We start from the raw sequence: 24112 nt of genomic DNA on the forward strand, positions 1-24112 counted from the left end.
ATAAATCACAGTGCGTATGTTATTTTAATCTATTTACATTTCCTTCTCCCAGTATCTGCGAAATAGTATGTAAATGCCATATCTTGCATATTCCTTGAGACAAATTTATTAACTGATAAGGGCTATTTTTCACATTTGAAAGACAGTTAATAAATTGGGTTGTAGTGTTCTTACTGTGCTATGAGGTTTGCACACACTACATTTAATGCTTTAGTATATCCGGCCCAAACACTCCCTCCAAATGCTCCTGGCCCGGCCCCTCTGTCAAATTTTAGAACCCATTGTGGCCCGCGAGTCAAAAAGTTTGCCCACCCCTGCCCTAGCAGTACGACTTGACCGACGTCTCAGGGAACGTCAGCTTGAACGTTTCTATGTGCTCCCCTCTGACTTTTCTGCGATCCCCCCCCCCCGAGGTCCCGTCTCCTCGCCCCTCCACGGAGGACTCGGAGGTACCTATGCAACTCGGGGCCTCCATGTCCCCTCGACAACGTAGGGAGTTTCGCAGAATGAATGGTCTCTGCTTCTACTGTGGGGACGACAAGCATCTACTGAACACCTGTCCCAGGCGCAAGAATAAGCAGCCGGAAAACTTCCGCGCCTAAGTGATCATCGGGGAGGTCACTTGGGCGCACAGGTATTTCCCGTTAATGTGAAACGCAATAAAATTTTGCTTCCCTTTCAGGTCTCGTTTGCTGGCCGGTCTGCCACGGGCAGTGCTTTCGTGGATTCTGGCTCATCTGCTAATATCATGTCTGTGGAATTTGCTATGTCTCTAAAGATGCCTTTTATTGATTTACCTTATCCTATCCCTGTAGTAGGTATCGACTCAACCCCCCTTGCTAATGGTTATTTTACTCAGCATACTCCTGTTTTTGAACTCCTGGTTGGCTCCATGCATTTGGAGCAGTGCTCTGTACTGGTGATGCAGGGATTATCGTCTGATCTGGTATTAGGTCTTCCCTGGTTGCAGTTGCATAATCCCACGTTTGATTGGAATACTGGGGAGCTTACCAAATGGGGTAATGAATGTCTTTTGTCATGTCTTTCTGTTAACTCTATTTCTCCCCGGGAGGAGGTAAACACGCTTCCTGAATTTGTTCAGGACTTCGCCGATGTGTTTTCTAAGGAGGCCTCCGAGGTGTTGCCCCCCCATAGAGATTACGATTGCGCCATCGATTTGGTGCCTGGTGCCAAGCTTCCTAAGGGTAGGATATTTAATCTTTCATGTCCTGAACGTGAAGCTATGAGGGTGTATATCCAAGAATGCCTGGCCAAGGGTTTCATTCGCCCCTCGACTTCTCCTGTAGGTGCTGGCTTCTTCTTCGTGGGGAAGAAGGATGGTGGTCTTAGGCCGTGCATTGATTATCGTAACCTGAATAAGGTCACCGTAAGGAACCAGTACCCACTTCCTTTGATTCCGGATCTTTTTAATCAGGTTCAGAGAGCCCAATGGTTTTCTAAGTTCGATCTACGGGGGGCATATAACCTTATCCGCATCAAAGAGGGGGATGAGTGGAAAACTGCGTTCAACACACCCGAGGGTCATTTAGAATACCTGGTCATGCCCTTTGGGTTGTGTAATGCCCCTGCTGTCTTCCAGAATTTTATTAATGAAATCCTGAGAGATTACCTGGGTAATTTTCTTGTTGTGTACCTTGATGACATACTGGTGTTTTCCAAGGACTGGTCCTCCCACGTGGAGCATGTCAGGAAGGTGCTCCAGGTCCTTCGGGAGAATAATCTGTTTGCTAAGACTGAAAAATGTGTCTTTGGGGTACAGGAGATACCATTTTTAGGGCAAATCCTCACTCCTCATGAATTCCGCATGGACCCTGCCAAGGTTCAAGCTGTGGCGGAATGGGTCCAACCTGCCTCCCTTAAGGCGTTACAGTGATTTTTAGGGTTCGCCAACTATTACAGGAGATTTATTGCCAACTTCTCGGTCGTCGCTAAGCCTCTTACGGACCTTACTCGCAAGGGTGCTGATGTCCTCCATTGGCCCCCTGAGGCCGTCCAGGCCTTTGAGACCCTCAAGAAGTGCTTTATCTCGGCCCCCGTGCTGATTCAGCCCAACCAAGAGGAGCCATTTATTGTGGAGGGTGACGCATCCGAGGTGGGAGTGGGGGCCGTCTTGTCCCAGGGTACCAGCTCCCTCACCCATCTCCGCCCCTGTGCTTACTTCTCTAGGAAGTTTTCGCCCACGGAGAGTAACTGTGATATCGGCAACCGCGAACTTCTAGCCATTAAATGGGCTTTTGAAGAGTGGCGACACTTCCTGGAGGGGGCCAGACACCAGGTAACGGTCCTTACGGATCACAAGAATCTGGTTTTCCTAGAATCGGCCCGGAGGCTTAATCCTAGACAAGCTCGGTGGGCACTATTCTTTACCAGATTTAATTTCTTGGTTACCTATAGGGCTGGGTCCAAGAATATTAAGGCTGATGCTCTGTCACGTAGTTTCATGGCCAATCCTCCTTCCGAGAAGGATCCTGCTTGTATTTTACCCCCTGGTATAATCGTTTCTGCCACGGATTCTGATTTAGCTTCTGATATTGCGGCTGATCAGGGTTCAGCTCCCGGGAACGTCCCTGGGGACAAACTGTTTGTTCCCCTGCAATACCGGCTAAGGGTACTCAGGGAAAACCATGACTCCGCTCTATCTGGTCATCCTGGCATCTTGGGCACCAAACACCTCATTACCAGAAACTATTGGTGGCCTGGGTTGCCTAAAGACGTTAGGGCTTACGTCGCCGCTTGTGAGGTTTGCGCTAGGTCCAAAACCCCTAGGTCCCGACCTGCGGGCCTACTACGTTCCTTGCCCATTCCCCAGAGACCTTGGACCCATATCTCCATGGATTTTATCACCGATTTGCCCCCATCTCAGTGCAAGTCGGTGGTGTGGGTGGTAGTAGACCGCTTCAGCAAGATGTGCCACTTTGTGCCCCTTAAGAAGCTACCTAACGCCAAGACGTTAGCTTCTTTGTTTGTTTAACACATCCTGCGTCTCCATGGGGCCCCAGTCAATATCGTTTCTGACAGAGGGGTACAATTTGTTTCCTTATTTTGGAGAGCTTTTTGTAAAAAGTTGGAGATTGATCTGTCCTCCTCCGCCTTCCATCCCGAAACTAATGGCCAAACGGAAAGGACTAACCAATCCCTGGAACAATATTTAAGGTGTTTCATCTCTGACTGTCAATTCGATTGGGTCTCATTCCTTCCCCTTGCTGAATTTTCCCTGAATAACCGGGTCAGTAACTCGTCAGGGGTCTCCCCGTTTTTCTGTAATTTCGGGTTTAACCCAAGGTTCTCCTCCGTTTCCCCTGGTTGTTCCAATAATCCTGAGGTAGAGGATGTTCATCGGGAACTGTGCACTGTCTGGGCCCAGGTTCAGAAGAACCTAGAGGCGTCCCAGAGCGCACAAAAGATTCAGGCTGATAGTAGACGTTCTGCTAACCCCCGGTTTGTCGTCGGGGATTTGGTCTGGTTGTCGTCCAGGAACTTGCGCCTTAAGGTCCCGTCCAGGAAGTTTGCTCCCCGATTTATTGGACCTTATAAGATCATTGAAGTCCTCAACCCTGTATCCTTCCGTCTGGAGCTGCCCCCATCCTTTCGCATACATGACGTCTTCCATGCCTCCCTCCTCAAACGCTGCTCCCCGTCCTGGTCCCCCTCGAGGAAACCTCCTGTTCCCGTTCTCACCCCTGAGAGGGTGGAATTCGAGGTGGCCAAGATTATGGACAGTAGGATGGTCCAGGGCTCCCTCCAGTACCTGGTCCATTGGAGAGGATACGGGCCGGAGGAGAGGACTTGGGTACCTGCCCGCGATGTTCACGCTGGGGTATTGATCAGGAGGTTCTACCTTCTCTTCCCTACTAAACCGGGTCCTCTTAGTAAGGGTCAGGTGGCCCCTCATAAAAGGGGGAGTAATGTTAGGGATCTGCCAGGTACTACGTCTAGGTATACTCCTGGGATTAATCAATCCACACCTGAGGCCAGACCTGTTAGACTGACACCGTCTCCCACCAACCAGGGTGGCAGGCTCAGGAGTGGGAGAGCCTATCGCGGCCTGGTCAGTCGGAGTTAGCTCCGCCCCCTGTCCTTTATTACCTGCCGTGTTCTCTTCCTCAGTGCTTGTAATTCTTCTGGATTCCTGGCCCCACTGCTGCTTGCTCCAGCCTGCTTCTGCCGTGCTTCTGCCTTGCTGCAGTTCCGCTTAACCTGCTTCGCTTTGCCCCTGGCTTGCTTCCTTCTCCATGCTCACGTTGGTATACTCCACTTCATCCTGGTCCTGACTATTCATTTACCGCTCCGTTTCCTCGCGGCGTTCCGTGGGCTACTGCCCCTTCCCTTGCGTGTTCCCTGTTTGTTCTCCCGTGCACTTAGACAGCGTAGGGACCGCCGCCCAGTTGTACCCCGTCGCCTAGGGCGGGTCGTTTCAAGTAGGCAGGGACAGGGCGGTGGGTAGATTAGGGCTCACTTTCCCTTCACCTCCTTCCTGCCATTACATCCACATCGGTAAATTCACTGCTGCATGCTACGTCTTTCCATACACGGTCTACTGTTAAAGCCATCCCGGTTGGGCAGTTCATCAGGATGAAGCGGATCTGCTCTACCAATAAGTTATTTGAAAAGCAGTCAGGCGATCTCAAAACCAGATTTGAGGATAGAGGGTATAGCACACGCCTTATCAATCAGGGTATAATCGAGCTAGAAAAACACCACGAATCGATCTATTGCGTACGAAAACACCCCCAATTGTAGATAACAATGTTCGATTTATCACAACGCACAATAGTCAATGGGATAAAATGAGGTCAATTCTCGGACAACATTGGCCCATTTTGAGATCGGAACCCGTTTTAGCACAATGCCTACCCTCAAAACCGATGATGACAGCAAAAAGAAGTAAAAACCTCAAAGATCTCCTCACCAAAAGCCATTATATACTGAAACACTTTAACCCTTTCAGTTCTCGCGAACCTAGAACCGGATGTTACCCATGTGGTGACTGCAGTGCATGCCCCAATACCAGTAGAGCCACCGATTTTTTGACTGCGGATGGTATGAGAACATTCAAAATTAGAGATTACATCTCTTGCAGCACTACACATGTAGTCTATTACGCACTTTGTGGATGTCCTAAAATTTATATAGGTTTAACGTCCAGACAGTTGCGGATACGCATCAGAGAACACGTACGCGATATCATCGGAGCTAAGAGAATAAGCGACTATACACAACATAAAACATTGCCTAGACATGTCAAACAATACCATGACTGTAATCCCAAGTCTCTTATGATTCGCGGAATTGACCGCATACACTGTGGCATCAGAGCGGGTGATCTGAGGAAGGTATTGGCTCAAAAAAAGTGTATGTGGATCGTGAAACTCGGAACTATGACCCCTAGTGGGCTTAATGAACAACTACATTTCGCCCCCTTTCTATAAATCTCTTTACCACCATTTGCTTTTAATGTAATTTTATTCTAATTGTTGTGTCTTGACTTTGCTACATAGGCATTTGATACATTAACTCTGTGACAGCATTTATCTCTGACGAGACCCTGAAATTCATCACTGGATCCTACTATCAAGATGAAAGAAGAAAACATTGTAATATCAGAAATACATGTACAGTGAAGGAAATAAGTATTTGATCCCTTGCTGATTTTGTAAGTTTGCCCACTGTCAAAGTCATGAACAGTCTAGAATTTTTAGGCTAGGTTAATTTTACCAGTGAGAGATAGATTATATATAAAAAAAAAAAAAAAAAGAAAATCACAGTCAAAATGATATATAATTATTTGCATTGTGCACAGAGAAATAAGTATTTGATCCCATACCAACCATTAAGAGTTCAGCCTCCTCCAGACCAGTTACACGCTCCAAATCAACTTGGTGCCTGCATTAAAGACAGCTGTCTTACATGGTCACCTGTATAAAAGACTCCTGTCCACAGACTCAATTAATCAGTCTGACTCTAACCTCTACAACATGGGCAAGACCAAAGAGCTATCTAAGGATGTCAGGGACAAGATCATAGACCTGCACAAAGCTGGAAAGGGCTACAAAACCATAAGTAAGACGCTGGGTGAGAAGGAGACAACTGTTGGTGCAATGGTAAGAAAATGGAAGACATAGAAAATGACTGTCAATCGACATAGATCTGGGGCTCCATGCAAAATCTCACCTCGTGGGGTATCCTTGATCCTGAGGAAGGTGAGAGCTCAGCCGAAAACTACACGGGGGGAACTTGTTAATGATCTCAAGGCAGCTGGGACCACAGTCACCAAGAAAACCATTGGTAACACATTACACCGTAATGGATTAAAATCCTGCAGTGCCCGCAAAGTCCCCCTGCTCAAGAAGGCACATGTACAGGCCCATCTGAAGTTTGCAAATGAACATCTGGATGATTCTGAGAGTGATTGGGAGAAGGTGCTGTGGTCAGATGAGTCTAAAATTGAGCTCTTTGGCATTAACTCAACTCGCCGTGATTGGAGGAAGAGAAATGCTGCCTATGACCCAAAGAACACCGTCCCCACTGTCAAGCATGGAGGTGGAAACATTATGTTTTGGGGGTGTTTCTCTGCTAAGGGCACAGGACTACTTCACCGCATCAATGGGAGAATGGATGGAGCCATGTACCGTCAAATCCTGGTTGACAACCTCCTTCCCTCCACCAGGACATTAAAAATGGCTCGTGGCTGGGTCTTCCAGCACGACAATGACCCGAAACATACAGCCAAGGCAACAAAGGAGTGGCTCAAAAAGAAGCACATTAAGGTCATGGAGTGGCCTAGCCAGTCTCCAGACCTTAATCCCATCGAAAACGTATGGAGGGAGCTGAAGATCCGAGTTGCCAAGCGACAGCCTCGAAATCTTCATGATTTACAGATGATCTGCAAAGAGGAGTGGGCCAAAATTCCAACTAACATGTGTGCAAACCTCATCATCAACTACAAAAAAAGTCTGACTGCTGTGCTTGCCAACAAGGGTTTTGCCACCAAGTATTAAGTCTTGTTTGGCAAAGGGATCAAATACTTATTTCTCTGTGCACAATGCAAATAAATATATATAATTTTGACAATGTGATTTTCTGTTTGTTTTTTTATATATAATCTATCTCTCACTGGTAAAATTAACCTAGCCTAAAAATTCTAGACTGTTCATGTCTTTGACAGTGGGCAAACTTACAAAATAAGCAAGGGATCAAATACTTATTTCCTTCACTGTATATGTCTTTCTGTATACTCTCTATCTATGTACTGACCACAATATATGTGTTTAAGACAGCAATAGCTTTGTATTTCACCTTGCTGTTCTCTTGTATTGTTAACACTTATCTTTCTGATCAGTGCCTATGGTTATATTTGGCTGACAGTTCGTTCCATGTCCTTTTTTTGAAAACTAACATTGTATACCCATATGTTAATTACGCTACTGCAATGTTTGCACTATATATACAGATATTGGTTTATGTGATTTTATCCCTGCATTTCTCCTTTTTTACCTATTTTCTTGTCACTCTCTTTAATATGAGACTTAGTGTCTCTCTTATATCTGCGGACATAGACTGTATCTTTCTGTGCCTTCAGTCTTAATTCAACTTCGTTCTTCTAACCACGACCAATGTTTAGGATTTCCTATACATAACCATATTTAAATGTTAATGTTACTATTTGAGTACTATATGTATTTTTCCAATTGCCAATTACTTATTTCAATGTTTTCGGTATCACACTCTCATTACCTATTTTTACCTATTTATCATTCCACATTGATGGCTTTGATCTACACGTTTTATATATGTCACTTACTTTCTCTGGCAGTGCATCGTTTCTTTTCTCTTCTCTCCACCTTCCAATGAGGTGCGCGCATCTCCTGTACGACTCCGCTGTGTGGCTTTACCTCGCTCCTGCCCCCCTTGGCGCACTGCACATGCTCGGGCTTCCTGTACGCGTCGGGGATTCAGGACGTGCGCTACAGCGCCGGGGGCTGGAAGTGGGGCAAGTCTCGCTTCCGGTTTTCGGCAGGGAATGCGCGCCGTTGTTCATTGGAGGGTGGTAATTGAACCAGTGAAGAACACCTGTTGCCTACTATATATAATGCTGTCTCATTCTTTGATACATCACACCGCTTGAGGAAGCAGACCGCGAAACACGCGTTGGGGTTCAACAGCACACTTGATCGATTCTCCCGGTCCATTTACTATGGGTAAGACAAGTTTTTTGAATAGAGGAGTGGTGACTGACTTTTCAGTCTGTGGACCTGTTTTTTCAGGTGACTTATCTCCACTCTTTACCCTGTCCTTTGTATGTGAAGGCTGCACTTGTATTAGGATATAACTATTCATCCGTATCATTAGACACTGTGCCCTTGTCTCATATTTTGGACCCAGATTCTTTATTTACCTTGCCCTGGATTATTCCTGGGAGTTTCTCCTGTTGTGCAGTTTTGGAACTACAGAGTCCTTTTGTCCTTTTGTAATTTTTTAATATTTTATGTGTATTTATGTGTCAATAAAGATATTTAATTTTATTACAATTGGCTATTTAGCTCCTTTATCTCCTTTTGTTTATGAATAAATGGTTTAGCTGTAGATATATTGTCACAAAGGTCTTTATACATTAGATGTATTGATCCATTGATGTGTTACCTATGACGACCACTGTGCTTTGACGTAAGCATATATATGTGGGTGTTTCTGCCAACACAAAACAGCACACACCTGGTTACCGCTACTCTTATGTGGCCCATACCTATCTTCATATGCATTGTATGTATACCCATGTGTCTCCTGCCTTGTAGGACACCATGTTATTGCATTGTGTGTTTCATTTTTAAACTGTATTGTCTCATATTTGTTAATAATAAAGTATATATCTTTTACACTTTCTCTAAACAATTGTGTTAATAGCCTACAAAGAAGGTCAATATCTTGGATTTAAGAGGTCAATGCACTAAGTTTGTACTTGGTTATATACTAAATCTTTTGGTCTGATTTTCAGTCAACAAAAAAAGATTTGCTCCTGAATGTACCAATAGGTGATATTCCAATACAGAAGAAGATTCATGAGGTCTGCAGACCGCCCGAGGGAAGGCTGCCAGGCCGAGGAGAGTGTGTCACATTTTTTGGACTTGCGATTTTGCACAACATTTTGGAAAAAGATATTCCCTCTAATGGAAAAGATGGCAGACCTAAAAGACTTATGATGATATTTTATATGGACTATTTGGGTACCCGACCGCGAATCAGAAGATTATGGCATGGAAGACTTTGAATTGTGCAGGAAAGCAAATGCCACCCTTCTAAGCAAATGGTTTGTGACTGTGTAGGCTGGGGCTTGGCAGGATGTTCTGTTTGTATGTTAACCTGATGTATTCTGACATTTACAGCACTGTGTTGGTTAATGTCTGGAAGAATGACCGCTTTCCGGTTTTGTCGGGGGTTAGACAAGGCTGTCCTCTTTCACCTCTCCTTTTTGTTTGTGTTATAGAGCTCTTCGCAGAGGCTATCCGGCAGAATGGAGAGATCAGAGGGATTACCGCACCAGGTCCAGGACACTTAGAGGTCAAGTGCTTGCTGTACATGGATGACCGTCTTCTGCGCTGACCAGCGTTCGGTGACTGCAAGTGTCCAGACCTGCGAGGAGTTCGGACAACTGCAGGAAGTCAGAAGCTATGCTCTTCGGGAACTGGTACCTGTCTTCTGCCACCTTCCCATTTACCATCAAGCCGGACTTCATCAAAATTCTGGGAGTCTGGTTCGGGAAGGAAGTTACAGCCCTAAAGTCGTGGGAAGAACGCTTGACCAAAGTCAATCAGAGAATCAGACTGTGGAGCCTCAGACAACTCACTATTGAGGGTGTTGTGGATAATTAAAAGTCAAACAGTTGCTCCAGATTCATTCATATTTATTTCCTCAAGAGAAGGTTTCCCAGCAGTGTCATAATGATGTCACTCAGCAAGTGATGGCAGACTGCATGTTCCATACATTATGAGTGGGTTTATATACAGATTTTTAGACTGAACTTTCACTACATTGAATCATCTTGAGTCATCAATTTTCCCTCAGCCTTTATTCTTGCTGATTCAATTCCTTAACACAGCAAAAACAGAAATACATTCTCTCAAAACGTCATTCTTATATTGAAGTTAAAATGGCGGTATAGAATAGAAGACAAAATGGTGGAATTAGTTAATTTCTTTCACATTTCACCCTTTTGATATCATTATCACACATATATATTATTATTATTTTCACTAACTATCATCCTTCCTATCCTGGAAACCACCCCCGAGACAGTCCGTACTTCACAGAGTATACAGATAAGCTGCATAGACCATGAGATGTCAAACATCTATTCTTCACTGTTTCTTGGTAGCGATTTCCACTAAATCATCCATACATTGACTTATCTCCACTCTTTACCCTGTCCTTTGTATGTGAAGGCTGCACTTGTATTAGGATATAACTATTCATCCGTATCATTAGACACTGTGCCCGTGTCTCATATTTTGGACCCAGATTATTTATTTACCTTGCCCTGGATTATTCCTGGGAGTTTCTCCTGTTGTGCTGTTTTGGAACTACAGAGTCCTTTTGTAATTTTTTAACATTTTATGTGTATTTATGTGTCAATAAAGATATTTAATTTTATTACAATTGTCTATTTAGCTCCTTTATCTCCTTTTGTTTATATATGTATCTATAGGAGTTGCCCTTTCTTGGTATTTAGGGAGGATGCTTTAACCATATAGCACCTAGCCCCTTACTTCAGTTGCCATATGAGCCCCCTTTTTGTGTATTTAATATTGTATTCTGTGTTTCTCACAGCAACCGGCTCTCAGCAAAAGATGAACTTCAGAGCATGTGATGAATCATGGCTCATACAATTGGACCAAATATTTAATGAGGACCCTGCTTTAGTCCCAGTAATTGGTGGTAGGGATAGTAGAGAGCTTTTTAACAAACTAAAGCTCCTTTTGAATAAGAGAATAAAAATTTGGTGGAACAAAGCTTTCCTTGCCAAATATATTTCTAGGAGTTTGATTCCCAGAGGTTTGAGGGTTCAAGTGTTCCCTTCCTTTAATGTAGAACATGAAGATTTAAAAAAAAAATATTATTATATATATTATTATTATTATTATTATTATTTTCACTAACTATCATCCTTCCTATCCTGGAAACCACCCCCGAGACAGTTCGTACTTCACAGAGTATACAGATAAGCTGCATAGACCATAAGATGTCAAACATCTATTCTTGACTGTTTCTTGGTAGAGATTTCCACTAAATCGTCCATACATTGTATCGATAGCAAACACACACACACACAAACTCTTTTCTAACTACTGTAGATGACAACAGCTCGCCAGAGATGCATCACATCACAAGGACCACCCCAGAGAAATCCCTGATGAAATCACTCTCAGAGCATTAACTCTTCTTTAAGGGTGGTGCTCAAACTGCTGGTGTGCATCTGTGGGACCCTCTTCTCAGAGATGATGTCCTCCACCCTACTCTCTAACAGCTGAGGGGTCTTCAGGAGAGACAGGTAGTTGATATGGGCTGTCAGACGATCAACTCTGTAGCTGTTTTGTCATCATGCTTAGAGAATAGTTGTATCCACATCTTTACTGCAACGAGAAACACAACACATTAATAATTTCCAGGCAATTAATAGCATTAAAATTAGTCCTATCACTATCACTATGGGTTTCAGCAATCCAGAAAGCATATTGTTAAACCAAACACCAATAGATCCCATCCAAGAAAAGGGATTCCATCCCTCCTTAGATATATCTCTAGCTTTTTTCTGCAATTCCTTTACTTTATTCATGTGTGCTTCTATGGGGTCATGTGAGTCTTCAATCCAGGTGCAACATTCTTCACCTATAACAGCACAAGTTCCACCTTCTATTGCTAACAGATAATCTAGAGCCGTTCTATTTTGGAGGGCGACTTTCCTAACTTGGGCCAACTCTTCATTGATAGCATGGATAGAATTGGAGGTCTCATTAATTATCCCATCCATAATACTATCATATTTGTTTAACTTATTCGCTAGTTCGATTCCCCAGCCTGTCCAAGAGGGGAACCACATCCAAGCTTTATCTGCTTCTGTAAACAACTCTCGGTTATATCTAGTCTCTTTAGAGTACATTTCATAAATGTCAGAAATTGAGATGTTTGGACGTTGTCTGATGTCTGGAACAACTCTTCCTTTAGCGCAATTTCCCCATGCTCGCATTGGAAGCCAAGAATAGGCTCAGTTACCACAAATATAATATAGCCCTGGTGTTATCACCCTAGGAACTATTTTACCATGATTCCCCAACCAACTTTGAAACTATCTCATATTGTCATGCACTTTAGTCTTACAGTCCCATTCGTCATCATCTCCTTTGTCAGGACAGGAACACCTGGGGGCACAAGACGCTGTCATAGTTGCACACCAACATTGGTTATTACATTTGCCGTGTACCTCATCACATTTTACATCATACTTCATATTGAACAGTAATGTGGCATTTTTACAATCTGTTTCTCCAACGTGTACCTTAGGTAAATTGACTTTGCGCCCATTAATTTTGGCTATGTGATCAGCATACATAGGCCCTATGCACAGATTGGGTGGATTTAGTAGGCCAGCAATTTCTAAGTATGTTCCTTGGTCTGAGAGAGCATTGTGAGCAGTGTGATTTACATCTATTTCAACATCATAGCTATAGTCTGTGAGATTGAGATCATTCATAGATATTGGCACACCAATTAAAGGGATTCCTTTATGATTTGCTGGAGCATGAGAACAGATCCAACAGTCAGTTATGTCGGGTTGCATGTTGATGTAGAAGCCAAATAGAGTTCTTCCGCCGTTCTCCATTCACCTGTGTACAATAGCATAAGATACAAAGGAACAGGCAAGACCGCAAATGTATTTTTTACATTTTCCTATAGTCAATCCTCCTTTCTCTGAGTGGCCTCACCCTTTTTACACAGATCTTCGTCACCTGACCTGAAAGTTCACCTTTTTACAGTGAGAAGCGTGAATCCAGTTGGGTTTCCCCTCTACTTTCACTGAGGTAGAAGTGGTCTGTAGTACTTGGTACGGACCATCAAATCTGGATTCCAGATGTTTCCTCACGTATCTTCTTATCACGACCCAATCTCCAGGTTGTAGGTGGTGAGTTCCAATTTTGTCTCGTGGGTCTGGTAAAGAAGAAAAGACTAAGCCATGCAAATTAGTCAGCTGCTTATGGAGCTGGACAACATAGTCAGTTAGAGAAGCATACTGTCCATGTAATTCCTGTGGAAAGAAAAGTCCTGTCAGCGGTGGCCTGCCAAACAGTACTTCGAACGGTGAAAGTCCAGGCGTTCCCTTTGGTGTATGCCTCATTGCAAATAGAGCTAATGGTAGGGCTTGTACCCAAGTCATTTTTGTTTGCTCACAGATTTTAGCTATCTTACTTTTTAAGATGCCATTCGCTCTCTCAACATTCCCTGATGACTGTGGGTGACATGGCGTATGTAGCGGTTGATTAATTTGCAACCCTTTCAACATTTCTGCAAATACCTGTCCCGTGAAATGTGTCCCACGGTCAGACTCTACCGTCTCAGGTAGGCCATATCTGCACACAATATCAGATATTATTTTCTTAGCTGTCACTACATCTGTTGCCTTAGCAACAGGCTATGCTTCTACCAAAGAGGAGAACATATCCACACATACTAAGACATACTCATAGACACCACATTTAGGTAGTTGAATGTAGTCTATCTGCAGTCTCTGGAATGGGTAGTCAGGTTTTACAAGGTGTTTCATCTGTACCCTAGTCATTTTGCCTGGATTGTGCTTGGCACATATCATGCATTTCTTGCACCATTGTGTTGCAACCCAAAATTTACTTACAATAGCAACCATTCCTCCTTTGGAAACATGAGATGGAAGATGAGATAAGTTTGTTAAAAACGGATATATAGCTGAAGGGGCACACAATCCACCATCCTCATGTTTCCAAACACCATTATCTGGCTTACAACCTGTCTTCCTCCATTTACTGTGTGTCTGGGGACCTGCCTGTTTTTGCAAGGTTATGAGAGTGTCCATTGTCAGATTTTGTTAGTCTTTTGGGGACTCTTGGAGGATCAGAAGAGCAGCCTTTTTAGCCGCTTCATCTGCCCTGTTATTACCCGTAGCGATAGGCTCTTTTGCTTGCTGATGTGCCTTGCATTTGATAACAGCTATGGATCGAGGTAGCTTTACCTTTCCCAGCAGCTCCTGTATGAGGTCAGCATGTTTCACAACCTTCCCACAAGAAGTTAAGAAACCTCTGTGCTCCCACAGAAAACCAAAATCATGTACAACTCCGTAAGCATAACGGGAGTCCGTATATATATTTACAGTCTTTCCCTCTGCCAGTTTACATGCCTTGATCATGGCAAGCAACTCTGCACTCTGGGCAGAATGTATGACAGGATCAAGGGTCTCAGAGTATAAAACAGCGGTGTCTGGTGGTTTGGCCGTGAAGGACTGCTTATACATTATTACATTTATCACTTTTCCTGATTCAATCTACAAATGACACAAAGTTGTTCTGCAATGTTAAACAAAATATCTGTATGAGCATTTAATGTTTGTGTCCATTCATTTAAAAAAAAATATTCAATTTCTTATCTCACTAGCAGCTGTTCTCCACCTCCCCCTTATCACACTAGTTGATTCTAAATTATACCATATGGGAATTTACTGTATGGTCATTTGTAACTTTAAAACAACTACTACTTCTATAACGTCCTCTGCTTTAACCTTTACTTTATAAAGTATGAATTTCCTCTGACAACCTCCTGCACTTTACTTCAGTGTATTAACATTACGTACATTTGTCACTAAAAGATGCTAGACAGTTCTATGAAGATAATGAATATACACAATAACTGAAATTATTAAAGTATATATTCTATACTGACTACTATAAAGATACCTTGGGCTCTTTTTTGCTTTCTAAAAGTAGCTACAATCCATCTACTCCAATCTGCTTTGTCATTTGACTGTCATTCTGGATTTACAATCCCCTAGTAAGCTTACACCATTTTAACAGGTGCTTGCTCACCCATATGCCATACCCCAAAATTCATCATCTCTGGTGGGATCAGAGAAGCCTGCGGACACCCTACTCTAATCTGGTGATTGGCCAGACCCTCGTTTGCCGTGACTGTTGCCCATAGCCCTGCTATGATGGAGGGGACTCACACCCTTCTCTCTCAGTTTTTATTTTCACTAACAAACTCTATGGCTATTGGCTGTTAGGGAAAGTCCCACACTACGTATCTCCTACGTACCCGTATACACTGCGTATACATTAAACAAATATTCCAATGGGGACAAATTACAACCAACTAAACAATAATCCCACAAAGGATCTGCTCATTATATCATCTATATCAAACAATCTAAGAAAGGTATCTTCTAAGCACTATGATTTTTCATGAGGGAGACAAGCCATGTGCAGCTTCAGGACACGCAAACTTTTTGTCCTTCTGCTGCTCAGCCAGTGGTTAAGAACAATTTACTTGACAAACACAGAAAAATAGAACAATCGTGTCTGAGGACGGTAGGGTAGGGCCTTCTCCGTAGAGGTGCGTCTTGAGGCAGTTTCAAATCACTCCGCTATAAAGGCCTCTTTCGCGCTGATGTGGCATGCACCAACATCCTCATTCATTCATTCACATACACTACCGTTCAAAAGTTTAGGGTCACTTAGAAATTTCCTTATTTTTGAAAGAAAAGCACAATTTTTTTCAATGAAGATAACATTACATTAATCAGAAATACACTCTATACATTGTTAATGTGCTAAATGACTATTCTAGCTGCAAACGTCTTGTTTTTAATGCAATATCTACATAGGTGTATAGAGGCCCATTTCCAGCAACCATCACTCCAGTGCTCTAATGGTACATTGTGTTTGCTAACTGTGTTAGAAGGCTAATGGATGATTAGAAAACACTTGAAAACCCTTGTGCAATTATGTTAGCACCGCTGTAAACAGTTTTGCTGTTTAGAGGAGCTATTAAACTGGCCTTCCTTTGAGCTAGTTGAGAATCTGGAGCATTACATTTGTGGGTTCGATTAAACTCTCAAAATGGCTAGAAAAAGAGAGATTTCATGTGAAACTCGACAGTTTATTCTTGTTCTTAGAAATGAAGGCTATTCCATGCGAGAAATTGCCAAGAAACTGAAGATTTCCTACAACGGTGTGTACTACTCCCTTCTGAGGACAGCACAAACAGGCTCTAACCAGAGTAGAAAGATAAGTGGGAGGCCCCGCTGCACAACTGAGCAACAAGACAAGTACATTAGAGTCTCTAGTTTGAGAAATAGACGCCTCACAGGTCCTCAACTGGCAGCTTCATTAAATAGTACCTGCAAAACCCCAGTGTCAACGTCTACAGCGAAGAGGCGACTCTGGGATGCTGGCCTTCAGGGCAGAGTGGCAAAGAGAAAGCCATATCTGAGACTGGCTACTAAAAGGAAAATATTAATTTGGGCAAAATCACACAGACATTGGACAGAGGAAGAGTGGAAAAAAGTGTTATGGACAGATGAATCGAAGTTTCAGGTGTTTGGATCACACAGAAGAACATTTGTGAGACGCAGAACAACTGAAAAGATGCTGGAAGAGTGCCTGACGCCATCTGTCAAGTATGGTGGAGGTAATGTGATGGTCTGGGGTTGCTTTGGTGCTGGTAAAGTGGGAGATTTGTACAAGGTAAAAAGGGATTTTGAATAAGGAAGGCTATCACTCCATTTTGCAACGCCATGCCATACCCTGTGGACAGCGCTTGATTGGAGCCAATTTCATCCTACAACAGGACAATGACCCAAAGAACACCTCCAAATTATGCAAGAACTATTTAGGGAAGAAGCAGGCAGCTGGTATTCTATCTGTAATGGAGTGGCCAGCGCAGTCACCAGATCTTAACCCCATAGAGCTGTTGTGGGAGCAGCTTGACTGTATGGTACGCAAGAAGTGTCCATCAAGCCAATTCAACTTGTGGGAAGGGCTTCTGGAAGCATGGGGTGAAATTTCTCCCGATTACCTCAGCAAATTAAGAGCTAGAATGCCAAAGGTCTGCAATGCTGTATTTGCTGCAAATGGAGCATTCTTTGACGAAAGCAAAGTTTGAAGGAGAAAATTATTATTTCAAATAAAAATCATTATTTCTAACCTTGTCAATGTCTTGACTATATTTTCTAGTCATTTTGCAACTCATTTGATAAATATAAGTGTGAGTTTTCATGGAAAACACAAAATTGTCTGGGTGACCCCAAACTTTTGAATGGTAGTGTACATATCAAAAAGAGGTTAGTACATTTAACTACTGTTTGAGGTTCTTGGTAACCGTACTCACGACAGAGAACAGAGGGACTGGGGACCAAAGGAAGAGAGAGCGAATGAGAAAAAACTTCTCACCGGTTTTATGGCGCCATTTCGGTCTCCTGTCCTTGGTTCCCATCCTGGTTCCGTTCGAGCCGCTTTCGGTTCCCGGGTTTCGGCACCAAAATTGTTGCGGATAATTAAAAGTCAAACAGTTGCTCCAGTTTCATTCATATTTATTTCCTCAAGAGAAGGTTTCACAGCAGTGTCATAATGATGTCACTCAGCAAGTGATGGCAGACTGCATTTTCCATACATTATGAGTGGGTTTATATACAGTTTTTAGACTGAACTTTCACTACATCAGCTATAATATTTTCTCTTGATCTGCACAAAACAAATTACATTTACAATTACAATAATCAAGTCAGTAAATGGTAAGTCCTTATCTTCTGTATTCTGTAAGGAGCGCGTAGAGGGTGGGGTCTTGAGTCATAAATTTTCCCTCAGCCTTTATTCTTGCTGTTTCAGTTCCTTAACACAGCAAAAACAGAAATACATTCTCTCAAAACTTCAAGTTAAAATGGAAGTATAGAAGTTAAAATGGAAGTATAGAATAGAAGACAAAATGGTGGAATTAGTTAATTTCTTTCACAAGGGCAAAGCACTGGTCCTGCGTAACTAAGTCTTGCCCGTGCTACAATACACTGCGGGGTATAGAGAAAAGACCACGGCGCCACATAGCGTAACTCAGTAGGGTAAACTGATGGAGGAAAACAATATCATGCTCACCAGATAGCTTTAGGATAAAAGCGGGTAAACCACGAGTGCTGCTGCCAGATCCAAACCGGTTGCCGAGGGAAACCGCTGATTTGATAGTAGGTTGGTGGAGAGAAAAACGGATCTATCACGGCGCTGCTGGGTGGTGCAAGACGATGGAGAAACAAGTAGTCTCTTGTAATATTTGCTGAAGGTTTTATTGCAGTAGCAACGCGTTTCGACGCCGAACTGGCGTCTTCATCAGGCATAAAATTGTTAAAAAACAGGACAGTATATATACACACCACTAAGTGGTGATTGGCCCAATTCAGATGAGGCAGAGGTTGACATAAAAAAACCGCCAAAACAACATTGGGGGTCAAAGTTCACAAATAAAAATAAAAATGAGCAAATAACAAAGAAAACAATATGCACTGAGGTTTAGGTGATAAACATAAAAGATACTGGAAAAACACATAGTTAAAATGTATAACAGAGGATAAGTCGAAAAGGAAAACGTGTCACATCTGGATTACGGGACTAATGAGAGATCGGTTTTTTATTAAAAAATATATATATGAAAAAGTATCTAAAACAGTGGTAAGACGCCAAGGATGGTTGTTTATTTTTATTTTTTACCTTTTACTTTTTTACTCCTCTCGGGATAGTTTGTCAGTTTCAGTTTTTTATTGTTTAAAACGTTGTCAAGGGGACCATGTAAACTACGGTGGCCGGTGGGGACCAAAGTTGAAAAGCATGAGGTGGAACGCATGTGGTGGAACGCACGATGGCCCGCACAATGACCCGCATAATCCGCATAAACCTCTGCCCTTGACTACACATATACTGCAACATCTTTTTTAGGTCTTCCCTCACAGCTAGTCGGCCCCCCTCTTACTCCCACAATCATGAGCGAGGAATCACTAATGCCATTCATCAGGAGCCCGAAAGCACAAACTATCACCAACCTATTTTCCATGCTACACAAAATCTCCACCAAAAGAAAGTTGGCTACAGACCTAGAGGACGGAGAGGAGGAAAAAATAGAAACAGAAACAAACAAACCTTCCCTCAGGAAAAAGAGGAACCTTGTCCCCCACCAGGAGTAACAAAAATATTCAACATTTCCTCTTATATTTTGAATTCTCATGAACAAAGCTTACTCAGTAAAGGCCTTTCATTTTGCCCAACCTCATCAATCGATTCCTTTGAACTATTCATGGACCTCAACAGATTCATACGTAAATTAACATTGACAAGACATTTTGCTATGGCTAAACATATTTCCACTCCTGTTGTTGTTCCTGAACAACCCCTAAACAATTCCGTTACCAACGCTATCCCGGTAGACGTTCACCCTAAGTCAACATTTTATCCAACTCATCACCAGGGTCCCCTTTTGGAAACTTTTTCCACCCTCGTCAATAATGATTTTAGATCAATTGAAACACCAACACACCACCCTGACAATCTAACCCCAAATGAAAGGAAAGCATTGAAAACTCTCCAAAAAAATGCCGACATTGTCATCCGTCCGGCAGATAAGGGAGGAGGCATAGTAATCCAAGATAAAACAAAATATCTCCACGAAACCACAAGAATTCTAAGTGACACGTCCTTCTACCATACACTTACCTCTAATCCATTATCCACGTACATATCTGAATACAAAAACCTCATAGATAATGCCGACACTGATGGTCTCCTCACTAAAAAAGAGAAAGCTTTTTTGTCCGTCTCTTTTCCGAACATGCCTTTCATTTATCACTTACCCAAAATTCATAAGTCACTTACTAACCCCCCAGGACGCCCGATTATATCCGGAATTGGCTCTCTCACCAGTAACTTGTCCCATTTCGTCGACCTTCACCTGCAACCACTAGTACTCAATCTACCATCATACCTCAAAGACTCAGCGCAATTAATCAGAGACCTGAACAACCTCAACTTTGATCCTCTCACATCTCAAATCAGTTTTTTGACAGCCGACGTCACCTCACTGTACAGCAACATACCACATAATAAAGGCATTGAAATAACAGAATCTTTCTTATCATCCAACACTACAATCCCTGAATCACAAGTCCAATTTATTATCAACTGTATTAGATTCATTCTACACCATAACACGTTCAGTTTTAATAATAAATTTTACAATCAAGTAAAAGGATGTGCCATGGGCACCCGGTTTGCACCAGCTTATGCAAACCTCTACATGGGTGCCTTCGAAAATACATATATCCATAGCTCACATCGGTTCAAGAATAACATATTACTTTACAGGCGTTATATAGACGACTTATTCATAGTCTGGAAAGGAAGCAACGAAGAAGCTTCCCAATTCATTGAAAACCTCAACAGTAACATTTTCGAACTAACCTTCACATACACATTTTCCCCTGTTTCCATTGACTTCCTTGATCTTACCCTCAGCCACGATAAAGTTAACAACCAATTCATCACACAAACCCATTTTAAACAGGTTGATGTTAACAGCTACATTGATTTCAGAAGCGCCCATTATCGCCCGTGGCTCCTAAACATACCCTTTGGACAGTTTAGGAGGATCAGAAAAAATTGCAGTACAGAGAAAATTTATCAAAAAGAATGTAATGTTCTAGAAAAACGGTTTATTGACAAACACTTTCCCCCAAAATTAATAGAAGGCGCAAGAACAAAAGCCACTGAATTAACACAATACTCCTGCCTAAATCCGTCCCTCAAAAAAACAGTACCTGTTAATGATTTCAAAAACAATTTCATTACCACCTTTAATAAAGGAAACAGAATTATCAGAGCAATTTTAGGCAAACATTGGCACATTATCAGGAGCGACCCCTTTCTAAAAGACCTGATCCCGGTTAAACCTAACATCACCTTTAGGCGGTCCCTAAACCTAAAAAATATTCTAGCCCCCAGTAGAATCAAAAAACAATTACCATCCAAAACACATTTTCTGTCCGATCTAAAAGGATCCTATAAATGCGGTCATTCCCGTTGCCTTTGTTGCAACATCATCTGTAATAAAAAACACACATATACATCCACGGCAACCAATGAATCTTTCCCTATCAGAACATTCCTTAATTGTGGGAGTTCATACGTGATTTATCTTATCGAATGCCCATGCCAACTACAATATATTGGTAGAACCACCCAATGCCTGAGAACCCGGGTTAATAACCACCGGTTCAACGTTAACACAGGGTTCGTAAAACATAGTGTGTCTCTGCATTTTGCCCAGATACATAAATGCCAATTTAACTTAATCAGCATCACTCCTATAGAACATATCCATCCAGATGTCCCAAATAGGTTCAATAAATTAAAACAACGGGAAAATTATTGGATTTTCAAAATGGACACACTACATCCAAGGGGCCTAAATGACATTTCGGAATCAAGCTTGGATTAACCATATCAATAGCCTCTAGCCCCTACGTTCCTATATTTTACTTGCCTGAATTACTACTAGTAACCATGTCCCGATATTCAAAACCCGGACATTTTAAGTTAAAAACAACATCCCCCATGTACATACATATTAATGTCTTACTACATTATGATTTAATCTCCTTACCTAGTTACCCACAGCAGAAGCCTTTTGTTTTTTTCCTATGGCGTCCACACGAACCAGCCGGATTATGCGGGTCATTGTGCGGGCCATCGTGCGTTCCACCACATGCGTTCCACCTCATGCTTTTCAACTTTGGTCCCCACCGGCCACCGTAGTTTACATGGTCCCCTTGACAACGTTTTAAACAATAAAAAACTGAAACTGACAAACTATCCCGAGAGGAGTAAAAAAGTAAAAGGTAAAAAATAAAAATAAACAACCATCCTTGGCGTCTTACCACTGTTTTAGATACTTTTTCATATATATATTTTTTAATAAAAAACCGATCTCTCATTAGTCCCGTAATCCAGATGTGACACGTTTTCCTTTTCGACTTATCCTCTGTTATACATTTTAACTATGTGTTTTTCCAGTATCTTTTATGTTTATCACCTAAACCTCAGTGCATATTGTTTTCTTTGTTATTTGCTCATTTTTATTTTTATTTGTGAACTTTGACCCCCAATGTTGTTTTGGCGGTTTTTTTTTTATGTCAACCTCTGCCTCATCTGAATTGGGCCAATCACCACTTAGTGGTGTGTATATATACTGTCCTGTTTTTTAACAATTTTATGCCTGATGAAGACGCCAGTTCGGCGTCGAAACGCGTTGCTACTGCAATAAAACCTTCAGCAAATATTACAAGAGACTACTTGTTTCTCCATCGTCTTGCACCACCCAGCAGCGCCGTGATAGATCCGTTTTTCTCTCCACCAACCTACTACAATACACTGCGCAGTCTTGAGGGCCATTTCCAGGACTGTGTTTCGCTTCATCTGGGGTTTGAAAATGGACAGAGTAAAGCGGACTGTTATGTACAAGGAGCCCCGCAAAGGTGGGACGGGTATACCAGACATCCGCACTCTGCTGCGGATTGCCTTTGTATGTTACATAGTTAGATAGTTAGTACGGCTGAAAAAAAGACACATGTCCATCAAGTTCAACCAAGGGACGGGAAAAGGGAAGTAAAAAATTACTACACATAGGAACGAATACTTTTTTGTTCTAGGAAATTATCTAACCCTTTTTTAAAGCCATCTACTGTCCCTGCTGTGACCAGCTCCTGCGGTAGGCTATTCCATAGATTCACAGTTCTCACAGTAAAGAAGGCTTGTCGCCTCTGCAGGTTGAACCTTTTTTTCTCCAGACGGAGGGAGTGCCCCCTTGTTTTTTGAGGGGGTTTTACATGGAACAGGATTTCACCATATTTTTTGTATGTGCCATTAATATATTTATATAAATTAATCATGTCCCCCCCTTAGTCGTCTTTTTTCAAGGCTAAATAGGTTTAATTCTTTTAATCTTTCCTCATAACTTAAATTCTCCATGCCCCTAATTAGCTTCGTTGCTCTTCTTTGTATTTTTTCCAACTCCAGGGCATCCTTTCTATGAACTGGAGCCCAGAACTGAACTGCATATTCTAGATGAGGCCTCACTAATGCTTTGTAAAGTGGCAATATTACATCCCTGTCCCGCGAGTCCATGCCTCTTTTAATACACGACAATATCCTGCTGGCCTTTAAAGCAGCTGATTGACACTGCATGCTATTATTTAGTTTATGATTTACAAGTACACCCAGATCCTTCTCAACAAGTGAATCCCCCAGGGTAGCTCCCCCTAGGACATATGATGCATGCAGGTTGTTCGTACCCAGATGCATAACTTTACATTTATCTACATTAAACTTCATCTGCCAAATGGATGCCCAAACACTTAGTTTGTTTAAATCCGTTTGCAATTCATGAACATCTTCCATAGACTGAACTATATTACATAGCTTGGTGTCATCTGCAAAAATAGAAATAGTGCTATTAATCCCATCCTCTATATCATTAATAAATAAGTTGAATAATAGTGGTCCCAGCACTGAACCCTGGGGTACACCACTTATAACCGGGGACCATTCAGAGTAGGAATCATTCACCACAACTCTCTGGATACGGTCCTTGAGCCAATTCTCAATCCAGTTACAAACTATATTTTCTAAACCTATAGTCCTTAATTTACCCATTAGACGTCTATGAGTGACAGTGTCAAATGCCTTTGCAAAGTCCAAAAACACTAAATCCACAGCGGCCCCTCTGTCTAGGCTTCTGCTCACCTCTTCATAAAAACAGATTAGGTTAGTTTGACAACTTCTGTCCTTAGTAAAACCGTGCTGGCTGTCACTTATAATGCTATTTATTGTCACATAATCCTGTATATAATCCCTCAATAGCCCCTCAAACATTTTCCCCACGATGGATGTTAAGCTTACTGGTCTATAATTACCCGGGGAAGACCTAGAGCCCTTTTTGAAAATAGGCACCACATTTGCCCTGCGCCAGTCCCTTGGCACTATTCCAGTCA

This window comes from Rhinoderma darwinii, chromosome 13 (genome assembly GCF_050947455.1).
Source record: "Rhinoderma darwinii isolate aRhiDar2 chromosome 13, aRhiDar2.hap1, whole genome shotgun sequence".
Taxonomy (NCBI): domain Eukaryota; kingdom Metazoa; phylum Chordata; class Amphibia; order Anura; family Rhinodermatidae; genus Rhinoderma; species Rhinoderma darwinii.